This window comes from Megalobrama amblycephala, linkage group LG6 (assembly GCF_018812025.1).
Source record: "Megalobrama amblycephala isolate DHTTF-2021 linkage group LG6, ASM1881202v1, whole genome shotgun sequence".
NCBI classification, from domain to species: domain Eukaryota; kingdom Metazoa; phylum Chordata; class Actinopteri; order Cypriniformes; family Xenocyprididae; genus Megalobrama; species Megalobrama amblycephala.
In genome coordinates, this window is record NC_063049.1 from 33,316,260 (window position 1) to 33,336,833 (window position 20,574).

Genomic DNA, 20,574 nt, shown 5'->3' on the forward strand with positions numbered 1-20,574 from the left:
AGAAACAGAAAACAGTATAAAATGATCCCCTTTAAAATGTTAAAAAACATTAAGAAAGAATGAAAAAAAAAAAAAAAAAAAAAAAAAAAAAGGTACAAAAGCCTTCACTGGGGTTGTACCCTTTAAAAGGTACAAATAGGGTACCACCCTAGTGACAGCTTTTGTACTGAGAATGTAGAGATACACAACTGTAGTCCACTGAATTTAAATAAAAAACAGGCTAAAAATAGCTGAGAGTAATTCCTGAAATGTTCTGGATGCTCTGCTCCAGCAAAACCTTGAATCAATTCATGAAGCAATATTTCAAATAAGAGCCTTGCAGCAACAAGTGTCCAGAGGCCTCTCGCTCCTTTTCTTCTCCTCCTGAATTTCTTATTGAGGTAAGAATGGAGTAATGAGAGGAGGGGGGAGGTCTAGAGATCCAGAGCTCACCTCATTTCCTCCATCCATAGCACGAGTGGCCACTTAGCACTGTGTACAAGCGTACCAAGTTTGGAGGAGGAGAAGGAATGGGAACGAGAGAGAGAGAGAGAGAGAGAGAGAGAGAAGCAATGAGAATCAGAGATGAGAGTAAGTGCAGGAAAGTGGTGAAAAAGAAGAAGACCAGAAGAGAAATCGAAGAGGATAAGAGTATCGGTTTTAAAATGCTCCATTTCCCATCTCAGATTGAAGCGGATTTCAGATGGACTTTTGAGAAGCAAAAGTGTGGTTTGGAGGAAGTAGAGACAAGAGGATTGGGTTTGGGGAATTTTGATTGGTTTAATGCTGGGAAATAAATGTGTCTCTCTCGGTGCAGCAGGGCCACCCACAGAACAACAACCCAAACAAAGATGCCTCTGTTGGGGCCTCCTGCTCCCACAGAAGCCCTTGAGTGGCTGGAGGTCTGCAAGAAACCTTTAAGACCCCTTCATTCGTCCATTCACACACACACACAAATACATGCACAAACACACATATACACACACACATTACACAGCACTGCTAATTAATCCAGAGATTACCAAACCAATTACAACCACACTCCATCTAATTAGAAATTATTTAAAGCATTTTCCAATTAGGCTTTACACACTCATTTAAAAAGACCACCATGCGTCAGGAACAGCTCATAGAGGGAAGAGTGTACACAAGTGTGTGTAGCTGTGAATGTATCTGTACACTTCCACTGGCCATGTCCCAAACACTTTCACCCTTCCTCATCCCCAAATCCGCTCAAAAAAAGGGGGAAAACACCATCTAAACTGATGTCATACCTTGTGACATCATTAAAGAGATAAATGAGAGAGAGACAAAAATAAACACACTTATTTCAATCCAACCTGTATGTATCTGTTTTTGTCAGTACAATTAAAGTTAATGGGGTCTGAACATTTCAAGATTCCAAAAGGGCATAAAGGTGGAATAATAATCTAACATTTAACTGGTTATTCACTCTCAGATCAAATCAAATCACTGATCAACCCAAGTATACAGAGCCAAAATCGAATATTGCGACATGTCAGTTCCATCAAACCTGATGTACTGATGCTTGTGTCATGACGTCAAGTCATGTGACACTCAAAAACCATTGAGGTTTGATGTTATTGATGTTGCATCTTTGCCTGGAAAATCCAGCCTCACCACTGTACCAGCGGATGAGTCTGGTCGGCCATTGAATCAATTCGATTTCTAGGGCGGAGCAAATCCAAGCAAACAGGAAGCGGAGTAAACCAATCAGAGAAGGGCGGATATGATGTTAGCAAAGCGACAAGAGAGTCAACAGTGAAAAGTAAATAATTAATGTGTTTTTGGTCATTTAAAACTGAATTCACGGCTGAATAGAACAAACTCTCGGGTCTCCCATGCGCAATCTTTGTTGATATTGAAGGGACTTTCGCCGCACTAGAGTGACACTGTTTGCGTCACTGAAATAAACAAATCTGATTGCACGGTACGGTTTGGAGTTGACTTGAGGGCGGACTGACCAGACGATATATCATTCTGGACTTGCCAAGCAAGTGGCGTCTTATATAATTTCGGCTCTGTATGCATTAGTGAATAACTTTACGTAACTTACATAACATTTTGCTGTAGCAGTAAAATAAAAATCTCTTAACTGGTTAACTGTAAGGATGGTTTATGTTACATTTTATGTTATGTAGTTAATGTTTATTGCATTATTTTATTATCATGTGTATTACCCTGATGGTATTTTGTCTCGACAGTGAACTCTGATTCATCTTCTTGCTTTCTGTCATACCAACTGTAATATAATGGCGATTAGCAGTATATTTGAAGGTAAAAAGCATATTTTGGTAGTTCAGGTAGATTGGTATATAACATCACCTAATGAAGTATAGTTATATTGCAACATACAAGCATCAATATCCCACCCCATAATACTGGAAACAATCAGCATATTTTTTTACGGTGAATTTCTGGCAACCACAGCTGCTGTTTTTTGGACCCCATTGACTTTTAATTGTATGGACATAATCAGCTGAAACATTCTTTAAAATATCTTCTTTTGTTTTCTGCAAAAGAAAAAAATCATCCTGATTTGGAATGACATGAGGATGAGTAAATGATGACAGGACTTAAATATTTCAGTAAACAATCCTTTTAAACAGCCATACACATTACGTTGATGCTCCTACAAACAATATCCGAGAGTTATATTTTGCAACCAGTGATTTCTACGTCACTTCATGCAACAGATGAGAGAATTGTCAATCCCAGCAGCACTCGAGCGAACCACTAAAGAATCTGACATCATGACAGGCATGTCAATATTCAAGACAATTCAAGACAAATCCTGTGTTTCTTTCAAATAAATTCCTGTCATAAAACAATACTCTCCGTGTCTCCCTCCACCCACTACGGCTGTCTCCTCCACCTTTCCCTTTCTCTCTCCTACACGCACACTCGCTTCTAACCACTCGCTCTCTTCACCTATTTGAGATTGAGTCTGTCTCTGAGGGATTGCTGTTCAGCGGTTGTCAGGCTAAATTGAAAAGATGATCCACAGAGCCATGGGGTAAACACAGGAGCCTTTTGATCTGAAGAGTCCACAGTTAAATAAATAGCGAAGTGAGCGCTCCGCGCCACACAGCCCCTCCGGGCTTCATTAGTCTCCAATTACAGGTTCATTCATCTGTGAAATGCAGAAATGCAACAGCTGTATAAACCGCTTATGGAGCGGCAATTTGCTTGCTATCCACAACATTGATGTTATCAGGCCCTAATATGGCACAGTATTTATCATTACATAATGTTAGAGGGCTTGTCTACAGCAATTTTGATAATTAACTCCAGGTCTAGCTGTATCCTTGCCCATGTTTTGGTGCTTCAGGAGTTCAGCCTGCAGTTTATTAGACTGCAAACATGTTGCACACAGCCACAGCTACTGAAATGGCATATTTAAAAATGTAACTATTATCATACAACCGATTAGATTTGGACAAACTGAAAGAGGTTTTATAGAAAAATGAGAAGAAATAGGGAGACAAAAGCAAAGTATCTGTGAGGAAATGTCGAAAACGAGTGGGGAAAAGGAAGAGAGAACACAAAGCGATGGGGGAAGGGACTGTACACGGCATAACCGGCCTTCTTCCTTACTCCGACAACCATAAGTGGTATTCTGATTATTGTGCTCACAAATACACACACACACACACACACACACACACACACACACACACACAGTGCATCCCTTCGGACTGAGGCACAATGGCTGTGTGAAAGTCATCAGCCCCCTCCCCCCTTAAAGCGTCCCTCCACCTCCCCTCTGGAGTCTGTTTCATCATTTTAATTAATTTCTAATCAGGCGACAGTAAACTAATCAAGGTCTGCATAAAAACAAGGGCGGCTGTTTTTGACTGAGGAGCCACCGCAGAGTCTTGACTCCGACTGCATACTGAGCACTGCAGTCGCATCATACGAGACACATTCACGACTCCAGGACTGAGGATTTAATGGGTGCTGCAGGATCTCAAATTTCAGATTAGTGATTAAATCTGCCAAAAATTTAAATACAAATTCTGCAATTTAGCAACAATGTGAAATACTAAACCTGAAATATCAAATTATGCAAAATAATTCAAATCTAAATAAAAACAATAGTGCCCTTTACAAAAAAAAAAAGAAAGTCTGTAATTTTGTGATCAAACTGAATTTTAAAAAGTATGTCACACTGCTCAGAACATTTGTTTACCTGCCATTGCACATTGCATATTTGTTTTTGCACAGACTGATGCACAATTTTCACTTTTTATACTTTCATATCCATATTTACAATTGCAGGAAATGTTGAATGTATGTTTAAACACTGTGTTCAATAAAGACACGCTGTTGAACATTGCTTGTGTGTCATTAGTCTGAGCAGACCATGCTTTTGCTGTGACTTAAAGATCAAATCAAATTTTATGGTTAACTTATGATAAAATTCAGGAATTGTATATGTATTTATATATCTATTTTACTGTTCTTATCTTTTTTTCTTTTACTTTCTTAGCTTAATTTTAATTCTTTCTTTTTTATTATTAGCTTATTGTTAATCTATTTGGTAACACTTTATAATAAGGTCCCATTAGTTAGTCATTAACTAACATTAACAAATCAGTACATTTGTTACAGTATTTATTAATCTTAGTTAACTTTTGTTAATAAAAATTCAACTGTTCATGGTTAGTTCATGTTAGCTCAGGTCCATTTAATAATATGAACAGATACAACTTTTGATTTTAATAATGTATTAGTAAATGTAGAAATTAGCATTATCTAAGATTAATAAATGCTTTAGAAATATTTCTCATTGTTAGCTAGTTAACTAGCATGTTAACTTGTGTAGTTCACTAATGGAACCACAAATGGAACCTTATTGTTTTTTTTAAATATAAACTCTTATGATAATAGAATTGCTTAACTGACTTCACATTTGACTTTCACAGCCTTTGTTCACAATTAAAATCTTCTCATTTGAGGTACACAATGTTTTGGCTGAAGTAGAGCGAGTCATGACAACAACAGTTTCAATTTTACTCCTGTCCTCTCGCTCTCGCTGTATTTGGAAAATACTGAATGTTGAGGCCAACTTTAAAAAAGACCTGATTATATGCCAGGAAAATGAACAACATGACAAGCGGAGAGGACCCACTTGCTAACAGCCAACCTGAGGGAGGGGGAGAGTGGATTAAACATGGAAATCTCTAATCTCTCTCAGGCCTGTAGGATTATTCTGCTCTCTCTCAGTGTGAGCGGACATATTTACCCATGGTGAGTATATTTAGACGCTAAATTCCCCTGCTGCCTCTTCTACCCACTGGCTGGCACTGGGAGAAGCAGGGGAAGGACGCCAAGCATGGGATAATAATACAGGGAGAGAGAGAGAGTGATGGAGAGAAGCAGAGAGAGAGAGAGAGAGAGAGAGGGAGAGTTAGAGAGTTCCCCCTCCAGCAGAAAGCAGAGGGAGAGGATTAGGCCTCTCATCTCCCGGTGCATCATCCACTCCCTCCACTGATGGTGTTTTATGATATTCAGCAGCACAGAGGGATGATCCCATTACACGCCAATGAACAGTCCGACCAATACACAACCACAGCAACCACATTACACAATTACAGCACACTACACGCCAATACCCTGCCACTCTACGCCAATAAATACTGCTGGACTAACACATTATCCAATAAACAACCCCTCCGGTAAACAATTACAGCATGCTTATGAAGTATACACCAAAGGTCAAGTAATACCCTTACAGTACGAGGGGTCTTCAGTGACTTTAGGACACAAGATTACACGATTGAGTTCCCGCATGCAACGGCACTATTTTGCAGAAAGAAAGCACATCTCGAAAGACATCATGCACCTATTAGGGATTAAACAAATAAAAATATTTTTTAATTTTTTAGTTTTCTTCGCTGCATTATTTGGCACTGAAATAGAGCCACTTAACATCTAAACCAGACGCATCATGCAACTGCCAACAGTGGCATTCTTGGGTCACTTCGGCCAATACGAGAAAAGAAAAACTTTTTAAACAATTCTTGAACAAAAAAAAATGTTGTATGTAAAATACATTTTTCTCTTTTTGTGGTGTTAAAAATATTAGTGAGCTTAAAGCAACATGATGATAGGAAGATGATTACAGAATTTTCTATTTAAGGCAAGACAGGCAATACACATTAAAAAAAAAAAAAAAAACCTTCAACTCTAATATGTCAACAAAACGAAATCAGAATTTTGAACCAATGTTCAGATTTCTGTTCTGGAGATGTATGCAAATTAGCGCATATTTAATTAGACAATGCCCCATTTCCATATTTAAACAACATTTCAGAAAACTTGTAATATAAAACAATTGTCTTAATTTACTGTGATTAATCAACTGAAGTATGGTGATATCTATTAAATTCAATTCACATTTATGTGCTTTGTGAAAAGCACATTTAGTGCTTTTCACAATTCATATTATCTTAGAGCTTTACAAAAAATGCATGTCAACATTACAACTTAGAGTAATCCGTTATCAGAGGTGCAAGTTATGCGATTTCAGAAATGTACATAAATCACGCAGTTAGCTAACAATCTATTAATTTAAACAATGTTTGACACGCGATCCGAATCATGATTTGTCGCGCTGATTCATAACGCTCCAAAGCTTCATGAAGCAGTGTTTTGAAATCAGCCATCACTATATAAGTTGTTATTTAGTTTTTTTTAAATGCACCAAAAATGATCTTGTAGCTTTATAATATTAATATTGAACCACTGTACTCACATGAACTGATTTAAATATGTTTTTAGTACATTAATGGATCTTGAGAGAGGAAATGTCATTGCTGGCTATGCAGGCCTCACTGAGCCATCGGATTTCAACAAAAATATCTTAATTTGCATTCCGAAGATGAACGAAAGTCTTACGGGTGTGGAACGGCATGAGGGTGAGTAATAAATTACATTATTTCCATTTTTGGGGGAACTAACCCTTTTATACAGAGAAAAATCTATTCATTTAAAAAAAAGAAAAGAAAGAAAAGGTAGGCAGTTGTGGCCTAATGGTTAGAGAGTCAGACTGGCAACCCGAAGGTTGCACGTTCGATTTTCTATAGCGGCAGGAAATGACTGGCATGCTCTTGAGCAAGGCACATAACCCCGAATTGCTCCTCGGGCACCACAAAAAATGGCTGCCCACTGTGTGTGTGTGTGTTCACTACTGACTACTCCTAATGTGTGTGTGCACTAACTAATGGGTTACCATACTGTACTGCCTTCACGTCACTATCACTTTAAAAAAAATTTACCCAGTCCACCTGTAGTGTGTCTTGCCTTAAAGCTAATGATCTGACAGAGGTTTATTATGCAGACCAAATGTGAGCGAGTATGGGATATTTCTGCCACAGGTTTTTAGACAAACACTTTTCAAACTACAATAATCATGCAAATTAATTTTGATCTTCTTATTTTTATTAGTGTTATTATTAACAATCAGTCAAACCACGGGGACGTGCATGATGACACTTCTGAAATTTAACCATCACACAATCACAAAGAAATGCCAATTTGGAATTAGTTACTACAATCCCTCACACTAATAATATGAACCAGTATGATTGCCATTAATGGTACAGATCTAAACATTCACAGCACTGTTAATGAATAGGAAGTGAAAAGGAGGATGAAGGTTTCTAGAAGGACAGAGATGACTGAAATGTGGTTCGGGGGGTGGGGGAGAAGGAGGAGTCATTAAACCTCATTAATGCAGCACCTGTCTCCTCTAACAGGTGTAACTTTACCTCATCTCCTGTACCTGTCTCAAATGGACCCTTGGGTGACTGTTGACCTTACACATGAACTTGAGAGGCATCACATAACAGCTTTACATTCATCTTCCATAGATGAAAGGACAGTGGCTGGTAAGGGTGTCTGACTTTGATGTATGAGCCGGAGTGACTGAATGACAACTCTAATGGTCATTAGGGGACTAAAACTCAAGAAAAGCAAAGGACAGGTCATGTGTCTGATCCACGGCCTTATTTCTAGTTCATATTGGACAAGAACCAGGGGCAACACAAGCACATTTGTCATTGTTAACCTCTTCAGTCCCAAAACTGTCAATGTTTAGTTATGAAAAATGTTAACTGCTTCATATTAAACAGCAAAATGCAATCATTCAGATAATTTTGTAATAATATGCTGCAAGATAAAATCAAGCATTGTTGCTGTTGCATTGTTTTAATTTTTTGTTGTAGTTTTTACTTTAATTTTACCTGTTTTACTTTCATTTCTCCTTGTGTTTGAGGTTTTGCTCATAAAGTTTTTACTTTATCTTTTTTTAAAATTGTAGAAAACTTTAGAGGCAAAATCTGTTAAATGTTGTATAGTTTGAAAAAAATCTGCCTTTCTTAGATTTCATAACATTTTATCATGACAAACCAACAAAAATAAATCAGGTAAAAATATGGGATCATAAAAAATAGACACATAAAAATAACTTGTTACTTAGTGTCATCTTCATATGCAGCATACTAGGAAAAAAAGAAAAAAAAAAAGGAATTGTTATTATTATACACCAATCAGGCATAACATTATGACCACTGACAGGTGAAGTGAATAACGCTGATTATGTCTTCATCACGGCACCTGTTAGGGATATATTAGGCACCAAGTGAACATTTTGCCCTCAAAGTTAATGTGTTAGAAGCAGGAATAATGGAGAAGTTGATTTGAGTGAGTCTGACAAGGGCCAAATTGAGATGGCTAGACGACTAGGTCAGAGCATCTCCAAAACTCCCGATCTGCAGTGGTCAGTGTCTATCAAAAGTGGTCCAAGGAAGAAACAGTGGTGAACCGGTGACAGGATCATGGGCGGCCAAGGATCATTGATGCACGTGGGGAGCGAAGGTTGGCCCATGTGGTCTGATTCAACAGACGAGCTACTGTAGCTCAAATTGCTCAAGAAGTTAATGCTGGTTCTGATAGAAAGGTGTCAGAACACACAGTGCATCGCAGTTTGTTGCGTATGAGGCTGCATAGACACAGACCAGTCAGGGTGCCCATGCTGACCCCTCTCCACCGCCGAAAGTGTCAACAGTGGGCATCAGAACTGGACCACGGAGCAATGGAAGACGGTGGCCTGGTCTAATGAATCACGTTTTCTTTGGACGAACATGTGGATGGCCGGGTGCATGAGCATCGCTTACCTGGGGAACACATGGCACCAGGGTGCACTATGGGAAGAAGGCAAGCTGGCGGAGGCAGTCTGATGCTTTGGGCAATGTTCTGCTGGGAAACCTCGGGTCCTGCCATCCATGTGGATGTTACTTTGACACGTACCACCTACCTAATCATTGCTGCAGACCATGTACACCCTTTCATGGAAACGGTATTCCCTGGTGGCTGTGGCCTCTTTCAGCAGGATAATGCACCCTGCCACAAAGCAAAAATGGTTCAGGAATGGTTTGAGGAGCACAACGAGTTTGAGGTGTTGTCTTGGCCTCCAAATTCCCCAGACCTCAGTCCAATCAAGCATCTGTGGGATGTGCTGCACAAACAAGTCAGATCCACGGAGGCCCACCTCACAATTTACAGGACTTAAAGGATCTGCTGCAAACATCTTGGTGCCAGATACCACAGCACACCTTCAGGGGTCTAGTGGAGTCCATGCCTCGACGGGTCAGGGCTGTTATGGCAGAAAAAGGGGGACAGCACAATATGGAAGTTGGACATAATGTTATGTCTGACTGGTGTACACATTATTATGTATGTCTTGCTGCACACCAAGAAAAATGTAAAACAAATTTGTACGGTATAGTGGAGGTTCGGATGAGCTGATTGATTATTCAGTTCATGTTTCTTCTCTCAGCTCTGATGACGACAGTCCTGTGATTCGGCAGCCTTGAATCAACTCTCATCCTGAAAATGCCAAAGAGTAATCAATTTAGTAATCAATGACTGAAGGTGATGAAAACGTGAATCAGACCGAATTAATAAAACAAGTGCTTGTGTGAGCGCCACAGCTTCTAAAGGTAAGAAATGTAGGTTGTGCGTTCGAGGGAGTTGAAGAGGAGAAGGGGGCATCTTGTAACCAACATGCGGGGGCAGGAGCTGAACACCCCTAATCATGCCTCCAGCACTGCAGAGAGGAGGAGGGAGACTAAAAGACAGGAATATGGGAAGCAGACCAAGGAAATCCTGTTCTTAAGATTGGCAAGCGTAGAATCGGCATTGGAGTCTAAAAAAATTAAAAATGAGGGGATTTGGGATTTTACCAAGACACTAAACCCAGGAGGAACAGTGTTTGTTCAGTTTTTCCTTTATTCTTTTTAGTCATTTCCCTTTTGCTCTGAGAGGGGCCTGTAGGGCCCCATGTGTGCTACGGAGGTGAGCATGTTTCAGACTGAGCTCAGAGGATGGTGCAAAGAGCCACAGGAAACAGCACTCAAACGATTTTACAGTCTGAGTCCAAAGAAAGCACATCTCAAAGAACAGTCATGCGTCTATTCAGGATCAAACAGCCTTAATTATTTTTCATATTCACAGTAACAGACCCAACAATACCTCTGCCACTAAATATATCATTTCCTCGGGCAAAGATTACATGTTGCTTTAGCTGAGGTATCGAATTACCTAATAAAGACGTGCGATACAGAGCGAAAACCAGCTACTCATACGCTCAAATAAGCAACAAATTAATTAAGAGTTCGCTATGCGATGGGGGGAAATCGTTAATGGCTGAGTCACTCTTGCATGATAGCACAACATAATTGCAGATTATTGCATCATAAATTTCTTGTTTTATATAAGCCATTTGAGGTGCCACCATGAAGTTTTGGCAACACTTCAGTAAAAATACGCATCAGTAAAATGTTTAAATAGTTACTCTAAATCGTGTAAACAAAATCTGGAAGAAAAACAAATGTTTGAAACCTTAGTAATTCACCTACACAAACTCAACGTCTGGAACAAGATGATTTATTATCTGAGTGACTTGGTCATCAGGTTTCGCAGAGCTCTGTGCTCGTTAACCCAAAACAAAGCGCTATTTGGATCAGTTTCATCCGTATGTGCTTTTCTATCAACTGAGAGAAATTAATTAAAGAGCACTTGCTTTTCTGACTAACTCAGCGCAAATGTCTAATGAATTTCTATGGCAGCGTTAAAACAGTAAAAGAACTGAAAAAGTCTATTCAAGTATTAGATTTCACGTTTTAATTTTCAGCTTTAGGGTGAGCATTGTATTAATATGAATGTTTCTTTCTATCATTTGCCTGCATTCAGTCACTACAAAATCTTAATCAGCCATTGTGCCATTTACCACCCTAATGCGTCTATACTTTAATTAAGGTCATCTTTAAGAGGGAAATTTTTCAATTAAGTTTGCAGATAATTTATTTCTTATCTACACACTGATAAATTTAGTACTAGAAAATGGAAATATTTTGTATGTGAAGTATCTCAAGTTTGTTTGTACAAAGAATTACTCATTTATCCTTCATTAAAAAAAATCAGTTGTCTCCGACATCAACTTTTTTAGGAGAAAGAAAAAAATGGACAAAAATGAGACAATTTTTAGCATTCAGAGCTATAAAATAAACTCAGACAAAGAATTTGATGAGAAATGTTTGCGTTCATATCAAAAACTCTGATTATGATTGCAGATTTTGGTATCTGTGCAAAGTTTGAGACATTGATGAGAGCATTTTTGAAATTTTAGAAGAGACAGGATGTGAGATTACTGGTATTTTTTTCCTGGAAATGCAAACATTGTCCACACAATGAAAGTCAGTGGGGTCCAGTGTTGTTTTGGACCATACTGACTTTGATTGTATGGGCAAAAACATTCTTCAAAAAATATCTTTCTTCTATCCGCAGAAGAAAGCAAGTCATATAGGTATGGAATCACATGAGGGTGCATTAGGTAAATTATGACAGAACTGTCATTTTTAAAGGGTTTTAAAGGGTTAGTTTACCCAAAAATGATTTTCCTGTCATTATTACTCACCCTCATGTCATTCCAAACCCGTAAGATCTTCGGAACACAAATTAAGATATTTTCTATGAAATCCAATAGGTTTTTTATCCCCCATAGAAAGCAGTGTAATTACTATCATTCAAGGTCCAGAAAGGTAGTAAAACATCGTTAAAATAGCCAATGTGACTACAGTGGTTCAACCTTAATGTTATGAAGCGACGAGAATACTTTTTGTGTGCACACACAAAACAAAAATAACTTAATTCAACAAATTCGTCTCTCGCCTGTCATTCTCCTACACTGTTTACATTGCAGCGCTTCCAGGTTCTACGTTAGAATGTGGGCTCAGTATTGGCTGATGCTGTTCAGGTGAGCAGGAGCCAGCCAATAATGAGCCAGCTTTCGGATGTAAACACAGAAGCACTGAACTGCATTCACTGAGTCAACAGCGTAAGAGAATGACAGGGTAGAGAAGAATTTATTGAATAAAGTTGTTATTTTTGTTTTGTTTTTGTGCACAAAGTATTCTTGTCACTTCATAACATTAAGGTTGAACCACTGTAGTCATGTTGACTATTTTAACCATGTCTTTACTACTTTTCTGGTTGCTTTCTATGAAGGATTAAAAAACCTCTTGGATTTCATCAAAAATATCTTAATTTGTGTTCTGAAGATGAACAAAGGTCTTACAGGCGTGAAACGACATGAAGGTGAGTATTTAATGAGAGAATTTCCATTTTTGGGTGAACTAACCCTTTAAGTCCAGGAGAAACTAATTAAATATTAAAAATGTTATCTCATTTGTAATACAGGATAGACTACCACACCATAAAACAAAACAGATTCATAAGGTAAACATTAAATAAACATTAAGGAGTTAAAGGCACAATGCATAACTGCTGGAAGAGAGTGAGCTAAGCTCCAGAGTCCTGTGATTGTAAATATGAAGGCACAGTCATCATGGAGGATTACAACATTGTTATTGTTTGGGTATAATTGTTGCATCACCAACAATGCTTGCCAGTTACAATAATAGCATGAATAAAAAAGAAAATAAGTGAAGCTTATTGTCATCATTTCGTCTTAATATCTCTGTGCAGTCCGGGATAAGTCTGTGCAGTGGTATATATCATGCCAGAGCAGATAAATTAGAATTGACACTAATAGCTTTGTAAAAACATGCACACACTGTAAGCATCAGGGTATTTCAGATCAATCCCCGCATGCCCCTGATCTGCCTTTTAAGATGAAGTCCTGGGACGTTGACACCGCTTCTCCTGTGAAGCAACAGGACCGAGAGATATCACAGCTCCAAGCCACCTGTCAATCTTCCATCCACCTCCCCGCGGACTCCCCACCCACCAAAGCCAAATTGCAGCTGGGCGTGCGTGTGCAAGTGTGTCGGGGGGCTCGAGGGACGCCACACAAAAGAGCGGAGAGCTGACCAGCGCTCAGGTGAAATTGAATTGGAAATCTTCCATGGCTCGTTAGCATAAGAAAAGAGCGTGTGGCTTTAGACAAAGACTCCTCTTCTCATGCAGAAAATCAATCTCTCCTGGGGCCCGGCTATTGTTCATCTCCGCAGTACAGGTGTCCCTTCAATGGTCCTTAATCAAAAGTGTCAAAACAAAGTTAGGAGTTATCTACCCGCTGCTGTCTGTTGGACTGCGTGCAAGCGCTCGCACGCTCGCGCACTTGCACACTCTTCTGTGTGCTGTGGAAGGATGCGTGCATGGTATTCAGGTATGTATCACAAAACTTACTGATATTTACCTTGCTGTGCTCTCCAGGGCTGACACAATAATTGGTTTACAGGATGGAGGGAAACAGAAGTGTCCTCATGCTCAATAAATGTCCCTCAGAAAGCGTCAGCACAACATCACTTCTCTGTTGAACCTGCCACAGGGGCCCGTGTGTGTTTTTCTCGAAGCAGAGACACCAGGAATTGGCTGAGTGTATTGAGTCTGTAACACAATAAAGTGGAATGGAGAGCAGTGCACTGCAGGTCTGTTTGCAAAGCGCAGATTAAATAAACTGAAATGAAATACAGCAACCTTCTTTCTGAAAAAGAGCTGATGTCCACCGGTGTGTGATTGCAACATCCATACAAAAGACCTTCAGGACACACATGAGCTGATCAGAATCGAGAAAACTAAGCAGATGTAATCTAGATTTGACGTAATCCTCGCCAATGAGGTTTATTGCAGGAGATTTAACCTTATGGCGTCTCCGATAGAACATCCTCATCTTGAGCATCTCCAGAACTCCTGCAGTTAAAGCCGATCTCCCCTGGGCCCACCCTTCCAAAACCCTTCCCCTCTGGTCAGGTCCCCTGGGCCATCCCCATGCAAACATTGGGTTGATTAAAAATCACTTAATAGAAGAGAAAAATAAAGCTGTCTCGTCAGCTTGACGGTTCCGCAGAGACTCATGGGACATCAGCCCTGAATAACACAGTGATATATTAGATGCAGCACATATGGCTCATGAGAGATGATTAGATGGACATGTTTCTATCAGTGCTCAGTGGTTACAGTGGCCACATTCACACAGCAGCAGAATACGGTTGTCAGTCCTGTATTTGAGTCCTTAATACGGTTACGTTCACACACAGTAGGTTTATTTTCAGGAGTGACAAACGCATTCTATAACTGAACTCACACCCGTACATTTACAGGACTCACAAACGCATTCACGGAAAATTTGCGCTGTGTGAACGGAACCGGACAGGACAACTAGTTGTCTGTCACGTCATACAGTGCGAGAGAGCCGCTATGCTGAGGGGTTTTGTGTGTGGTTTCACTTTCAGTAACTTACCGCGAGAGAGATATGAGCTGTGTTTCATCTGAAGGTTTTAGATCCGGTCATATTCTCCACCGGAGCAGCTCCCGTCACTTTTGTGTTTTATATGCGACCCAAATGCATGTTATGCGCGAGAAACTACAAAGGACATGAGAAGCGAGTGCAACAGTTATGTCCGGCTAGTGCATGGTTACAAGAAGCGAGTTAGCATTTTAGGACATCCGGTTCCATTGCCCTAAAGTCTATGGGTTTTTGCTAAACCGCCTGAAATAAGGTCTGTGGTTAACAAAGCCTGTAAATATTTTCACGTTTTGATCTATGACATAAAACACACCAGTTATAACCTGCTTGTGATTTTTAAACCTTTACTGTGTCTTAGAAATCGGCGGTTGCTAACAAGTTGCTAAAAGGGAATATAGGTGCGTTCACGCGGCCTCGTAATTCCTGTAGTTACGACATTCTAGCTTGTAAAAAGCGCTCACGTCCTCGTAGAGCTCGTAATTACAGCTTGTAAGCTGGGAGTTTCCTGAAAGCTCCCACATGTACCACGTGGCCGCTGTACCACCTGACCGCTGTAGATTCATTTAGGCGTTGATAGTGCTGCCATGGAAACGCATAATTCCCAGTCCAAGGACCAAAAAGGACGTGAACAGCTCCGAATATAAGGTCACGTGTTGTTATCTCAAGATTCCGGTAAATACGAGGTGACGTGAACGCAGCATATTTCCTTTGGCGGGGACTTTAGACGTCATCATGACAAACAGGACATTTTAGGTGCGTTCACGCGGCCTCGTAATTCCTGTAGTTACGATATTCTAGCCATGATTCTAGCTTGTAAAAAGCTTTCACGTCCTCGTAGAGCTCATAATTACAGCTTGTAAGCTGGGAGTTTCCTGAAAGCTCCCACATGTACCACGTGGCCGCTGTACCACCTGACCGCTGTAGATTCATTTAGGCGTTGATAGTGCTGCCATGGAAACGCATAATTCCCAGTCCAAGGACCAAAAAGGACGTGAACAGCTCCGAATATAACGCCACGTGTTGTTATCTCAAGATTCCTGTAAATACGAGGTGACGTGAACTCAGCATTAGACAGCATTTCTCATGAAAAAGTGGATAAGTATTCATAAACAGCGCAGATCATAATCAACAAGCATGTTTTTAAATAAAGTTGTTTTCTAAATCAAGTTTGAGGAAGCTTGGTGGTGGTGACGTTGATCCACAACCATGGTGTGCTGTAGTCCGTTTATAGCCTACTGTTAGCTTTTTATATCTGACAACTTTATTTAGGCTTGAAAATTTATAAATGTTTTGTTAACTTGTAAAGATTATCTTGATAGACAAAACGTGTAAGTGTCATAACCTTTTGTTAAACACAGAGCTTATTTTTGCGCTTTTCCAAAAGTCTATGGGAAAAATGCAAAGGCTTTCGATCGAGGGAACCCGTGCGCCGCTAACTTCCGGGTTGGCCTACAAAAACACGTCATCTCTGAGGTACTGAGAATATGGGCGTGACTCTCGTTACACGTTCATACAGACAGTATTTGAAACGCTACTGTAACTTGCTGTATTTACAGGACATTTCGAGACACATGTAAGTAAATGCGATTGTCAATCCCTAAAACTGACAGTGTGAACGTAGACACTTTCTCTTCCTTTGTTTGCTCTAGAGACATTTCTCAAAATATCTTGTTTTATGTCCTACCGAAGAAAGAAAGTCATACAGGCTTGGATCGACATGAGTAAATGATGACAGAATTTTCAACTATCCCTTTAAATGCTATGTGGTTTTTCATTCTTAAAAGGGTTAGTTCACCCAAAAAAATTAACATTTTGTCATATATTACTCACACCAGTGTCGTTCCACATCCATAAGATCTTCGCTCATCTTCGGAACACAAATTATTACAGATATTTTTGATGAAGTCTTAGAGGTTTCTGTCTCTCCACACAGATCCAACGCAACTACCACTCCCAGGTCCAGAAAGGTAGGAAAAAGACATCATTAAAGGGATAGTTCACCCAAAAATGAAAATTTGATGTTTATCTGCTTACCCCCCAGCGCATCCAAGGTGTAGGTGACTTTGTTTCTTCAGTAGAACACAAATGATGATTTTTAACTCCAACCGCTGCCGTCTGTCAGTCAAATAATGGGAGTGGATGGGGACTTCTGCTATAAGAGTAAATAAAGCTTGCTTAGACAAGTCCAAATTAAACCCTGCGGATCGTGACGACACATTGATGTCCTAAGACACGAAACGATCGGTTTTTGCGATACACCGAACAGTATTTATATCATTTTTTAACTCTAATACACCAATATGTCCAACCGCGTGCAGCACTCGTTAGTAAGGTCTGATCGCGCTCTGACAGCGGCAGTGATGTCTCGCTCTCATTGAAGTACATGCGCGAGACATCACTGCCGCTGTCAAAGCGCGATCAGACCAAACGAATCGAGTGCTGCACGCGGTTGGACATATTGGTGTATTAGAGTTAAAAAATGATATAAATACTGTTCGGTGTATCGCAAAAACCGATCGTTTCGTGTCTTAGGACATCAATGTGTCGTCACGATCCGCAGGGTTTAATTTGGACTTGTCTAAGCAAGCTTTATTTACTCTTATAGCAGAAGTCCCCATCCACTCCCATTATTTGACTGACAGACGGCAGCGGTTGGAGTTAAAAATCATCATTTGTGTTCTACTGAAGAAACAAAGTCACCTACACCTTGGATGCGCTGGGGGTAAGCAGATAAACATCAAATTTTCATTTTTGGGTGAACTATCCCTTTAAAGTACTCAATGTGACTTCAGTGGCTTAAACTGAATTTTATGAAGCGACGTGAGTGCTTTGTTTGTGCAACAAAACCAAAGACTATAGAATAACACAAGACGTGTCACTCGTATTGTTTTGAATGGGAGGAAGTGTAACGTGCAATATGGCGGAATAAGTCCCGCCTTCTAAATAAGAGCCAATCGCCGACTGGTAAAGTCATCGCGTCACTGCAGCAAGCTGTTAGAAGCACCGGTTTCTATAGAAACAGTCAGACGCGCGCCTCTGAAACATGGCAGAAGAGACGCGCATTTAGGTCTGCGCATGCGCATAGCTTGATCCAGCCTAAAAAATACAGTTTTTTGTCATGATTCGAGCGTTTGGATAAAACATTTATAAGACAGCTGTTGTCAGATTTCATTGGTGATTTCAAATATGAAATGTAATCGTAAGGTTGGCGAAGTTTTGGAGAATTTGATGTTTCCCCATTCAAAGAGATAGGGCATGATGCCCAGGATGCCCGAGAGGCGTTTCAAAGATGGCCGCCAAGTGAAATGACGGCCATCTCTATTATTCTATAGACTATTATTCTATAGTCTTAAAGGGACTTTGACAAACCCAAATAAATTTACCACTTTATTTATGCAACAATGCCAGCTGAACACAACACGCATGTGGCGTGAAGCTCTCATGAACGCGTGTTGCAGATCAATATTTTTGTAAATAAAGTAGTAAATTATGTTTTGTTTTGTTTTTTTAGCAAACAAAGCACTCACGACACTTCATAAAATTGAGATTAAACCACTGGAGTCACATGGAGTATTTTAATGATGTCTCTCCTACCTTTCTGGACCTTGGAGTGGTAGTTGCGTTGGATCTCTATGGAGGGACAGAAAGCTCTCAGATTTCATCAAAAATATCTTAATTTGTGCTCCGAAGATGAACGAAGGTCTTACGGATGTGGAACGACATGAGGGTGAATAATAAATGACAGAATTTTTATTTTTGGATGAACTAACCCTTTAATCAACTAACACCTCTGACAAAGGATGAAAAAGGTGCTAACTGACTTTCCATAAATATATTGGACATTTTGGACTCAAGGATGTAGAATCGAATGTTCTGGCTTTGTGACAAGTGTGTCAGCCTGAGATGGCGTAAACAGGTGGAGGTGGAGCCATGCAGCTGGGGATGACAGGACAAACATGATGTCACTAAAGTCCTTCAGTCCATCACTAACAGATGGTGAATCTCCCCTAATATTCAATACCACCCAACAAAAGAGCAAAGACTCGCAGTTAAAAAACACACTTCAGCATCTTACAAAAAGCAAAAGCATCTTATTAAAAATTATTACAACAACAGCAATAAATATAATCATAAATTATTATCATCATCATTATTATTATTTTCAATATTTAGTAAAAAATGAATTGATATTTTATTGGGGTATTTAGGGAATTTTAATAATATGCAGACACACCCATATGAGAGATCCAATAATAATAATTATTATTATTTATAGTTTTTGTTATTTTAAAATTTCTAATAGTCAAACACACCCACATGAGCACCACAATCAAAATGCTTCAAAAACATTTGGAGGAGAACCTGAGTGTCAGTGAAGAGATCTACGAGACCAGGGCAGGTGAAATGTGTGATAGATAAATGTGTGAGCAGCAGCACAAGGATCAGATCTGAGCAAAAAAATTGGAACTCAGCATTAAGACCTGTAATGTGAACATAGCCTCAGTGCACCCAGACATCTGATGTGAGACTCAGGGGGACACTTCCCAACAAAAAAGAGATCAAGGGGGCATGACAAAAACAGAGCCGCCAGTAATCCCTCTGGCAGCTATATTGGATCAACCTTAATCTGTCTGAAGATGAAGAGTCTACAGTACCTCAGAAGGATTAGATCTAAAAAGCCTCTCTATGTTACCTTCAACCTCTGACTCCAAACCCTCAAGGGCTCCGTCTCAGCCTTCTCTAAGTGAAACTGACCCCAGTCTAATGGACACACACTGTCAAACCAGAGACTGCGAGCTCTGGCAGCTCACTAAAGAGGCTGATTTCCTTGTACACATCAGAGTATATTATGCAAACCTGTTTGAACTGCTTTCCATTCTTGATCTCATAACATCACAATTGGTGCCTTATTGCCGGACATAAAAAGAGTTTATTTTTGAAAGATTTCATCAAGAAATCTTTATATTCTACAAGTCTGCTAAATAGTAGTAAATAGAGTAGATATATTCATTTTAAAGGCTTAAATACATTTTGCAAAATTTTGCACAGATTTTTGCCTCCATTTGCAGACTGGAAGAGTCTACGCTAGTTGCAGAAAGTTCTATGATTTTGGGCAGTCGACAAAATCATGTAGTGTATGATGGGCAGAGATTTTTTAGCATCAGACTATGGCCCTGTTTACACTAGTACGTTTTCGTTTTAAAACACATAAGTATTGCTATAGTTATGCCTGTCGTTTAGACCACGCCAGCGTTTTCGAACCTCGAAAACGGAGACTTACGAAAACGCTGCAGACCCCGTTTTAGTTTGAAAACACCAGGGTTGCGTTTCAGTGTAAACGGAACAAAATGGAGACGATGGCGTGGCTGCCCACGTTCGCTCTGCGTATCCTTGATGACCATGTAAACAATAACATGGAGAATTAAATGCAATCTTTGCTGGCTTTGTTTAGCAGCCATTGTGCAGTTAAAGGGTTAGTTCACCCAAAAATGAAAATGTAATTTATTACTCACCCTCATGTCGTTCTACACCCGTAAGGCCTTCGATTAAATCCAATGGCTCAGTGAGGCCTCTATAGAGAGCAATGTCATTGAACTTCTCAAGATCCAGAAAGTTACTCAAAACATATTTAAAACAGTTCATGTGAGTTCAGTGGTTCAATCTTAATATTATAAAGCGACGAGAAAACTTTTTATGAGCCAAAAAACAAAATAACGACTTTTCAACGATATCTAGTGATGGCTAGATGCTTCGAATCAGTGATTTGGAGCGCCAAAGTCACGTGATTTCAGCAGTTT

At 39.7% G+C, this 20,574-nt stretch overlaps 1 protein-coding gene across 4 annotated transcripts in view; it reads right to left on the reverse strand.

Annotated features, from left to right (window-relative positions):
• The window catches only part of sox1a (SRY-box transcription factor 1a), a 118,306-nt gene that overhangs the window by 78,684 nt on the left and 19,048 nt on the right, over positions 1-20,574 (reverse strand). The window contains exons 3-4 of one of the 4 annotated variants that reach the window (XR_007185376.1): positions 13,727-13,917; positions 12,683-13,560 (exon numbers count right to left, since the gene is read on the reverse strand). The exons of the other annotated variants lie outside the window; for them this stretch is intronic. The gene's annotated coding sequence lies outside the window, so the exon portion shown is untranslated. Of the gene's footprint in view, positions 1-12,682; positions 13,561-13,726; positions 13,918-20,574 lie in introns of those variants that run through there. 4 annotated transcript variants of the gene reach the window in all.